The sequence below is a fragment of the Rhinichthys klamathensis genome, unplaced genomic scaffold (assembly GCF_029890125.1).
Source record: "Rhinichthys klamathensis goyatoka isolate OS25496 unplaced genomic scaffold, OSU_Roscu_1.1 h1tg000288l_1, whole genome shotgun sequence".
Taxonomy (NCBI): Eukaryota; Metazoa; Chordata; class Actinopteri; order Cypriniformes; family Leuciscidae; genus Rhinichthys; species Rhinichthys klamathensis.
In genome coordinates this window covers 159,601-171,308 of record NW_026606807.1, presented here as the reverse complement: position 1 = coordinate 171,308, position 11,708 = coordinate 159,601, and positions in this window count along the sequence as shown.

The window sequence follows — 11,708 nt, the reverse complement described above, 5'->3', positions numbered from 1 at the left end:
CTTTTGGCGCTGACCACTTCCTGGGCGGAGCTATAGGTTCACAAAAAAAACACAATTCCCACCAAAAAACACAAGTCCCACCTCCAAAAAACACAAGTCCCACCTCCAAAAAAACACAAGTCCCACCCCCCCAAAAACACGTCACACCCCCAAAAAACACAAGTCCCACCCCCCAAAAAAAAAAAAAAAAAAAAAACACAAGTCCCTCCCCAAAAAAACACAAGTCCCACCCAAAAAAAACACAAGTCCCACCCCAAAAAAACACAAGTCCCACCCCAAAAAAAAAAAAAAAAAAAAAACACAAGTCCCTCCCCAAAAAAACACAAGTCCCACCCAAAAAAAACACAAGTCCCACCCCAAAAAAACACAAATCCCACCCCAAAAAAAAAAAAAAACACAAGTCCCACCCCCAAAAAAAAAAAAAAAAAAAAACACAAGTCCCAGCCCAAAAAAACACAAATCCCACCCACAAAAAAACACTAGGTGCAGTACCATATCTCGGCGCCCGGTGGCGCTAGAGCTCCCAAACCAAGTGCATTCGACTCCCCGCCCTCTAATTAGTATATGGGCGGAGTTTCAGCTCTCTAGGTACAAAAATCAGGGGGGTGCACTACCATATCTCGGCGCCCGGTGGCGCTAGAGCTCCCAAACCAAGTGCAATCGACGCCCCGCCCCCCAATTAGTATATGGGCGGAGTTTCAGCTCTCTAGGACCTATAGAACTCGAGATATAGGGAAATCCAATTCAGGGGGTGCACTTCAGGGGGGTGCACTTTTCGTTTTTATCCCTATAACCTAACCCTAACCCTAACCCTAACCCTAACCCTAACCCTAACCCTAACCCTAACCCTAACCCTAACCCTAACCCTAACCCTAGAACTCGAGATATAGGGAAATCCAATTCAGGGGGTGCACTTCAGGGGGGTGCACTTTTCGTTTTTATCCCTATAACCTAACCCTAACCCTAACTCTAACCCTAACCCTAACCCTAACCCTAACCCTAACCCTAACCCTAACCCCTAACCCTAACCTAACCCTCAGCTCTATAGGACCTATAATAAGGGGGGTGACAGGGGGTGACAATACCATATCTCGGCCCCTGGTGGCGCTAGAGCTCCCAAACCACTTGCAATCGACTCCCCGCCCCCTAATTAGTATATGGGCGGAGTTTCAGCTCTATAGGACCTATAGAACTCGAGATATTGGGGGGGGGGTGACAAAACTGGGGGGTGACAACTTCGCATTTTGGTCTATAACCTAACCCAAAAAAACACAAGTCCCACCCCAAAAAAACACAAGTCCCACCCACAAAAAAAACAAGTCCCACCCCCAAAAAACACAAGTCCCACCCACAAAAAACACAAGTCCCACCCCCAAAAAACACAAGTCCCACCCCCAAAAAACACAAGTCCCACCCCCAAAAAACACAAGACACACCCCCAAAAAACACAAGACACACCCCCAAAGTCACGCCCCCAAAATCTGGGGTGAGTTATCGGAAAGGTCTGGGTGAGTTTTGGGAAAGATAAGCTTCCTGGGCGGAGCTATAAGGTCACTTCCTGTTAAATTTCGAGTGCCAATATCTCATGACTCCAACATCACAGAGACATCAGAGTAGTCTCGTTGGAAAGGTCTGAGAAAGCCCTTTCGAATGATACCTAGTTCATGTCGCTGACTGCTTCCTGGGCGGAGCTATGGGACAAAATATATTCATGTATCAAAAATGTATCTCGGCCTAGGAAGGTCGCAGCGACACAAACAAGGTGTCATTGGAAAGCACTCGCCGAGACCTTTCCAATGACACCAATCACGAGTCGTTTCGACTTTCCTAGACCGAGATAATTTTTGGATACATGATTGCATTTGGTCCCATAGCTCCGCCCCCAAAGGTCTGAACGATACAAGTATGGTGTCATTTTAAAGGCCTCACCAAGACCTTTCGAATGATACCTAGCTTTTGGCGCTGACCACTTCCTGGGCGGAGCTATAGGTTCACAAAAAAAACACAATTCCCACCAAAAAACACAAGTCCCACCTCCAAAAAACACAAGTCCCACCTCCAAAAAAACACAAGTCCCACCCCCCCAAAAACACGTCACACCCCCAAAAAACACAAGTCCCACCCCCCAAAAAAAAAAAAAAAAAAAAAACACAAGTCCCTCCCCAAAAAAACACAAGTCCCACCCAAAAAAAACACAAGTCCCACCCCAAAAAAACACAAGTCCCACCCCAAAAAAAAAAAAAAAAAAAAAACACAAGTCCCTCCCCAAAAAAACACAAGTCCCACCCAAAAAAAACACAAGTCCCACCCCAAAAAAACACAAATCCCACCCCAAAAAAAAAAAAAAACACAAGTCCCACCCCCAAAAAAAAAAAAAAAAAAAAAACACAAGTCCCAGCCCAAAAAAACACAAATCCCACCCACAAAAAAACACTAGGTGCAGTACCATATCTCGGCGCCCGGTGGCGCTAGAGCTCCCAAACCAAGTGCATTCGACTCCCCGCCCTCTAATTAGTATATGGGCGGAGTTTCAGCTCTCTAGGTACAAAAATCAGGGGGGTGCACTTCCATATCTCGGCGCCTGGTGGCGCTAGAGGTCCCAAACCAGGTGCAATCGACGCCCCGCCCCCCAATTAGTATATGGGCGGAGTTTCAGCTCTCTAGGACCTATAGAACTCGAGATATAGGGAAATCCAATTCAGGGGGTGCACTTCAGGGGGGTGCACTTTTCGTTTTTATCCCTATAACCTAACCCTAACCCTAACTCTAACCCTAACCCTAACCCTAACCCTAACCCTAACCCTAACCCTAACCCCTAACCCTAACCTAACCCTCAGCTCTATAGGACCTATAATAAGGGGGGTGACAGGGGGTGACAATACCATATCTCGGCCCCTGGTGGCGCTAGAGCTCCCAAACCACTTGCAATCGACTCCCCGCCCCCTAATTAGTATATGGGCGGAGTTTCAGCTCTATAGGACCTATAGAACTCGAGATATTGGGGGGGGGGTGACAAAACTGGGGGGTGACAACTTCGCATTTTGGTCTATAACCTAACCCAAAAAAACACAAGTCCCACCCCAAAAAAACACAAGTCCCACCCACAAAAAAAACAAGTCCCACCCCCAAAAAACACAAGTCCCACCCACAAAAAACACAAGTCCCACCCCCAAAAAACACAAGTCCCACCCCCAAAAAACACAAGTCCCACCCCCAAAAAACACAAGACACACCCCCAAAAAACACAAGACACACCCCCAAAGTCACGCCCCCAAAATCTGGGGTGAGTTATCGGAAAGGTCTGGGTGAGTTTTGGGAAAGATAAGCTTCCTGGGCGGAGCTATAAGGTCACTTCCTGTTAAATTTCGAGTGCCAATATCTCATGACTCCAACATCACAGAGACATCAGAGTAGTCTCGTTGGAAAGGTCTGAGAAAGCCCTTTCGAATGATACCTAGTTCATGTCGCTGACTGCTTCCTGGGCGGAGCTATGGGACAAAATATATTCATGTATCAAAAATGTATCTCGGCCTAGGAAGGTCGCAGCGACACAAACAAGGTGTCATTGGAAAGCACTCGCCGAGACCTTTCCAATGACACCAATCACGAGTCGTTTCGACTTTCCTAGACCGAGATAATTTTTGGATACATGATTGCATTTGGTCCCATAGCTCCGCCCCCAAAGGTCTGAACGATACAAGTATGGTGTCATTTTAAAGGCCTCACCAAGACCTTTCGAATGATACCTAGCTTTTGGCGCTGACCACTTCCTGGGCGGAGCTATAGGTTCACAAAAAAAACACAATTCCCACCAAAAAACACAAGTCCCACCTCCAAAAAACACAAGTCCCACCTCCAAAAAAACACAAGTCCCACCCCCCCAAAAACACGTCACACCCCCAAAAAACACAAGTCCCACCCCCCAAAAAAAAAAAAAAAAAAAAAACACAAGTCCCTCCCCAAAAAAACACAAGTCCCACCCAAAAAAAACACAAGTCCCACCCCAAAAAAACACAAGTCCCACCCCAAAAAAAAAAAAAAAAAAAAACACAAGTCCCTCCCCAAAAAAACACAAGTCCCACCCAAAAAAAACACAAGTCCCACCCCAAAAAAACACAAATCCCACCCCAAAAAAAAAAAAAAACACAAGTCCCACCCCCAAAAAAAAAAAAAAAAAAAAACACAAGTCCCAGCCCAAAAAAACACAAATCCCACCCACAAAAAAACACTAGGTGCAGTACCATATCTCGGCGCCCGGTGGCGCTAGAGCTCCCAAACCAAGTGCATTCGACTCCCCGCCCTCTAATTAGTATATGGGCGGAGTTTCAGCTCTCTAGGTACAAAAATCAGGGGGGTGCACTACCATATCTCGGCGCCCGGTGGCGCTAGAGCTCCCAAACCAAGTGCAATCGACGCCCCGCCCCCCAATTAGTATATGGGCGGAGTTTCAGCTCTCTAGGACCTATAGAACTCGAGATATAGGGAAATCCAATTCAGGGGGTGCACTTCAGGGGGGTGCACTTTTCGTTTTTATCCCTATAACCTAACCCTAACCCTAACCCTAACCCTAACCCTAACCCTAACCCTAACCCTAACCCTAACCCTAACCCTAACCCTAACCCTAGAACTCGAGATATAGGGAAATCCAATTCAGGGGGTGCACTTCAGGGGGGTGCACTTTTCGTTTTTATCCCTATAACCTAACCCTAACCCTAACTCTAACCCTAACCCTAACCCTAACCCTAACCCTAACCCTAACCCTAACCCCTAACCCTAACCTAACCCTCAGCTCTATAGGACCTATAATAAGGGGGGTGACAGGGGGTGACAATACCATATCTCGGCCCCTGGTGGCGCTAGAGCTCCCAAACCACTTGCAATCGACTCCCCGCCCCCTAATTAGTATATGGGCGGAGTTTCAGCTCTATAGGACCTATAGAACTCGAGATATTGGGGGGGGGGTGACAAAACTGGGGGGTGACAACTTCGCATTTTGGTCTATAACCTAACCCAAAAAAACACAAGTCCCACCCCAAAAAAACACAAGTCCCACCCACAAAAAAAACAAGTCCCACCCCCAAAAAACACAAGTCCCACCCACAAAAAACACAAGTCCCACCCCCAAAAAACACAAGTCCCACCCCCAAAAAACACAAGTCCCACCCCCAAAAAACACAAGACACACCCCCAAAAAACACAAGACACACCCCCAAAGTCACGCCCCCAAAATCTGGGGTGAGTTATCGGAAAGGTCTGGGTGAGTTTTGGGAAAGATAAGCTTCCTGGGCGGAGCTATAAGGTCACTTCCTGTTAAATTTCGAGTGCCAATATCTCATGACTCCAACATCACAGAGACATCAGAGTAGTCTCGTTGGAAAGGTCTGAGAAAGCCCTTTCGAATGATACCTAGTTCATGTCGCTGACTGCTTCCTGGGCGGAGCTATGGGACAAAATATATTCATGTATCAAAAATGTATCTCGGCCTAGGAAGGTCGCAGCGACACAAACAAGGTGTCATTGGAAAGCACTCGCCGAGACCTTTCCAATGACACCAATCACGAGTCGTTTCGACTTTCCTAGACCGAGATAATTTTTGGATACATGATTGCATTTGGTCCCATAGCTCCGCCCCCAAAGGTCTGAACGATACAAGTATGGTGTCATTTTAAAGGCCTCACCAAGACCTTTCGAATGATACCTAGCTTTTGGCGCTGACCACTTCCTGGGCGGAGCTATAGGTTCACAAAAAAAACACAATTCCCACCAAAAAACACAAGTCCCACCTCCAAAAAACACAAGTCCCACCTCCAAAAAAACACAAGTCCCACCCCCCCAAAAACACGTCACACCCCCAAAAAACACAAGTCCCACCCCCCAAAAAAAAAAAAAAAAAAAAAACACAAGTCCCTCCCCAAAAAAACACAAGTCCCACCCAAAAAAAACACAAGTCCCACCCCAAAAAAACACAAGTCCCACCCCAAAAAAAAAAAAAAAAAAAAACACAAGTCCCTCCCCAAAAAAACACAAGTCCCACCCAAAAAAAACACAAGTCCCACCCCAAAAAAACACAAATCCCACCCCAAAAAAAAAAAAAAACACAAGTCCCACCCCCAAAAAAAAAAAAAAAAAAAAACACAAGTCCCAGCCCAAAAAAACACAAATCCCACCCACAAAAAAACACTAGGTGCAGTACCATATCTCGGCGCCCGGTGGCGCTAGAGCTCCCAAACCAAGTGCATTCGACTCCCCGCCCTCTAATTAGTATATGGGCGGAGTTTCAGCTCTCTAGGTACAAAAATCAGGGGGGTGCACTTCCATATCTCGGCGCCTGGTGGCGCTAGAGGTCCCAAACCAGGTGCAATCGACGCCCCGCCCCCCAATTAGTATATGGGCGGAGTTTCAGCTCTCTAGGACCTATAGAACTCGAGATATAGGGAAATCCAATTCAGGGGGTGCACTTCAGGGGGGTGCACTTTTCGTTTTTATCCCTATAACCTAACCCTAACCCTAACTCTAACCCTAACCCTAACCCTAACCCTAACCCTAACCCTAACCCTAACCCCTAACCCTAACCTAACCCTCAGCTCTATAGGACCTATAATAAGGGGGGTGACAGGGGGTGACAATACCATATCTCGGCCCCTGGTGGCGCTAGAGCTCCCAAACCACTTGCAATCGACTCCCCGCCCCCTAATTAGTATATGGGCGGAGTTTCAGCTCTATAGGACCTATAGAACTCGAGATATTGGGGGGGGGGTGACAAAACTGGGGGGTGACAACTTCGCATTTTGGTCTATAACCTAACCCAAAAAAACACAAGTCCCACCCCAAAAAAACACAAGTCCCACCCACAAAAAAAACAAGTCCCACCCCCAAAAAACACAAGTCCCACCCACAAAAAACACAAGTCCCACCCCCAAAAAACACAAGTCCCACCCCCAAAAAACACAAGTCCCACCCCCAAAAAACACAAGACACACCCCCAAAAAACACAAGACACACCCCCAAAGTCACGCCCCCAAAATCTGGGGTGAGTTATCGGAAAGGTCTGGGTGAGTTTTGGGAAAGATAAGCTTCCTGGGCGGAGCTATAAGGTCACTTCCTGTTAAATTTCGAGTGCCAATATCTCATGACTCCAACATCACAGAGACATCAGAGTAGTCTCGTTGGAAAGGTCTGAGAAAGCCCTTTCGAATGATACCTAGTTCATGTCGCTGACTGCTTCCTGGGCGGAGCTATGGGACAAAATATATTCATGTATCAAAAATGTATCTCGGCCTAGGAAGGTCGCAGCGACACAAACAAGGTGTCATTGGAAAGCACTCGCCGAGACCTTTCCAATGACACCAATCACGAGTCGTTTCGACTTTCCTAGACCGAGATAATTTTTGGATACATGATTGCATTTGGTCCCATAGCTCCGCCCCCAAAGGTCTGAACGATACAAGTATGGTGTCATTTTAAAGGCCTCACCAAGACCTTTCGAATGATACCTAGCTTTTGGCGCTGACCACTTCCTGGGCGGAGCTATAGGTTCACAAAAAAAACACAATTCCCACCAAAAAACACAAGTCCCACCTCCAAAAAACACAAGTCCCACCTCCAAAAAAACACAAGTCCCACCCCCCCAAAAACACGTCACACCCCCAAAAAACACAAGTCCCACCCCCCAAAAAAAAAAAAAAAAAAAAAACACAAGTCCCTCCCCAAAAAAACACAAGTCCCACCCAAAAAAAACACAAGTCCCACCCCAAAAAAACACAAGTCCCACCCCAAAAAAAAAAAAAAAAAAAAACACAAGTCCCTCCCCAAAAAAACACAAGTCCCACCCAAAAAAAACACAAGTCCCACCCCAAAAAAACACAAATCCCACCCCAAAAAAAAAAAAAAACACAAGTCCCACCCCCAAAAAAAAAAAAAAAAAAAAAACACAAGTCCCAGCCCAAAAAAACACAAATCCCACCCACAAAAAAACACTAGGTGCAGTACCATATCTCGGCGCCCGGTGGCGCTAGAGCTCCCAAACCAAGTGCATTCGACTCCCCGCCCTCTAATTAGTATATGGGCGGAGTTTCAGCTCTCTAGGTACAAAAATCAGGGGGGTGCACTACCATATCTCGGCGCCCGGTGGCGCTAGAGCTCCCAAACCAAGTGCAATCGACGCCCCGCCCCCCAATTAGTATATGGGCGGAGTTTCAGCTCTCTAGGACCTATAGAACTCGAGATATAGGGAAATCCAATTCAGGGGGTGCACTTCAGGGGGGTGCACTTTTCGTTTTTATCCCTATAACCTAACCCTAACCCTAACCACACTAAAACCTACCCAGAATAGTAAATAACACTCAAAGCAAGAGCCCTTTATTAAAAAAAGCCCACATTTAAACAGCCCGCTCTAAAAAAATTGTGCAGTACCATCTCTACACACCTGGTGGCGCTAGAGACACACACCAAACCAACACCAGTCGACTGGCCATCACTCAATTAGTATACATACCAAGTTTCGTACAGATACAACCAAGCGTTGGAGATATATGGCCAGTTAAGCTTCAGCCAATCAGATGCCATATTTTAATGAGGGTGGTTACTAATGAGGATGAAACTCGTTTTTACCTCCCTACCTATATGCCAAATTAACCCTGACTAACCCTGGCCCCAAAATAACCTTAACCCCAAAATAATGTAGGCCTATAAACATTTCCCTTTTTTCAGACAAAAATATGAAAAAAATGCACAAAAGTATATAACAAACTCATGTATCTATCTATCCATACATCCATCCATCCATCCATCCTACCATCCATCCATCCATCCATACATCCATCCATCCATCCATCCATCCATCCATACAGGCCTAAAAACATTCACTTTCTTCAGACAAAAAATTAAAAAATATGTTCAAAGTCGAAGAAACTCATCTATCCATCTATCTCTCTATCTCTCTATCTATCTATCTATCTGTCTATATGATAAATAAAAGAATAAATCTTTTATTATATTATACATACTCACCTTTTGACCGTCTGGCATAAAGCTTGACCTTTTTGACCTTGCTATTACCTTTCATTTCAGGACCTAAAAGCACCAGCCGTATCCATCCAACAACTCATCCGTATCTATCCAACAACTCTACCGACCAGACCACACTAAAACCTACCCAGAATAGTAAATAACACTCAAAGCAAGAGCCCTTTATTAAAAAAAGCCCACATTTAAACAGCCCGCTCTAAAAAAATTGTGCAGTACCATCTCTACACACCTGGTGGCGCTAGAGACACACACCAAACCAACACCAGTCGACTGGCCATCACTCAATTAGTATACATACCAAGTTTCGTACAGATACAACCAAGCGTTGGAGATATATGGCCAGTTAAGCTTCAGCCAATCAGATGCCATATTTTAATGAGGGTGGTTACTAATGAGGATGAAACTCGTTTTTACCTCCCTACCTAACCCTAACCCTAACCCTAACTAACCCTAACTAACTCTAACCCTAACCCTACCTCCCTACCTATATGCCAAATTAACCCTGACTAACCCTAACCCAAAACTAACCCTAGCCCCAAAATAACCTTAACCCCAAAATAATGTAGGCCTATAAACATTTCCCTTTTTTCAGACAAAAATATGAAAAACATGCACAAAAGTATATAACAAACTCATGTATCTATCTATCCATACTACCATCCATCCATCAATCCTACCATCCATCCATCCACACATCCATACACACATCCATCCATCCATCCATCCATACAGGCCTAAAAACATTCACTTTCTTCAGACAAAACTATGAAAAAGATGCACAAAAGTATATAACAAACTCATGTATCTATCTATCCATACTACCATCCATCCATCAATCCTACCATCCATCCATCCATACATCCATACACACATCCATCCATCCATACAGGCCTAAAAACATTCACTTTCTTCAGACAAAAAATTAAAAAATATGTTCAAAGTCGAAGAAACTCATCTATCCATCTATCTCTCTATCTCTCTATCTATCTATCTATCTGTCTATATGATAAATAAAAGAATAAATCTTTTATTATATTATACATACTCACCTTTTGACCGTCTGGCATAAAGCTTGACCTTTTTGACCTTCCCAACCACTCACCCCCGTACCTTCCCAACTACTCACCCGTACCTTCCCAACTACTCACCCGTACCTTCCCAACTACTCTACCGACCAGACCACACTAAAACCTACCCAGAATAGTAAATAACACTCAAAGCAAGAGCCCTTTATTAAAAAAAGCCCACATTTAAACAGCCCGCTCTAAAAAAATTGTGCAGTACCATCTCTACACACCTGGTGGCGCTAGAGACACACACCAAACCAACACCAGTCGACTGGCCATCACTCAATTAGTATACATACCAAGTTTCGTACAGATACAACCAAGCGTTGGAGATATATGGCCAGTTAAGCTTCAGCCAATCAGATGCCATATTTTAATGAGGGTGGTTACTAATGAGGATGAAACTCGTTTTTACCTCCCTACCTATATGCCAAATTAACCCTGACTAACCCTGGCCCCAAAATAACCTTAACCCCAAAATAATGTAGGCCTATAAACATTTCCCTTTTTTCAGACAAAAATATGAAAAAAATGCACAAAAGTATATAACAAACTCATGTATCTATCTATCCATACATCCATCCATCCATCCATCCTACCATCCATCCATCCATCCATCCATCCATCCATCCATCCATCCATCCATACAGGCCTAAAAACATTCACTTTCTTCAGACAAAAAATTAAAAAATATGTTCAAAGTCGAAGAAACTCATCTATCCATCTATCTCTCTATCTCTCTATCTATCTATCTATCTGTCTATATGATAAATAAAAGAATAAATCTTTTATTATATTATACATACTCACCTTTTGACCGTCTGGCATAAAGCTTGACCTTTTTGACCTTGCTATTACCTTTCATTTCAGGACCTAAAAGCACCAGCCGTATCCATCCAACAACTCATCCGTATCTATCCAACAACTCTACCGACCAGACCACACTAAAACCTACCCAGAATAGTAAATAACACTCAAAGCAAGAGCCCTTTATTAAAAAAAGCCCACATTTAAACAGCCCGCTCTAAAAAAATTGTGCAGTACCATCTCTACACACCTGGTGGCGCTAGAGACACACACCAAACCAACACCAGTCGACTGGCCATCACTCAATTAGTATACATACCAAGTTTCGTACAGATACAACCAAGCGTTGGAGATATATGGCCAGTTAAGCTTCAGCCAATCAGATGCCATATTTTAATGAGGGTGGTTACTAATGAGGATGAAACTCGTTTTTACCTCCCTACCTATATGCCAAATTAACCCTGACTAACCCTGGCCCCAAAATAACCTTAACCCCAAAATAATGTAGGCCTATAAACATTTCCCTTTTTTCAGACAAAAATATGAAAAAAATGCACAAAAGTATATAACAAACTCATGTATCTATCTATCCATACATCCATCCATCCATCCATCCTACCATCCATCCATCCATCCATACATCCATCCATCCATCCATCCATACAGGCCTAAAAACATTCACTTTCTTCAGACAAAAAATTAAAAAATATGTTCAAAGTCGAAGAAACTCATCTATCCATCTATCTCTCTATCTCTCTATCTATCTATCTATCTGTCTATATGATAAATAAAAGAATAAATCTTTTA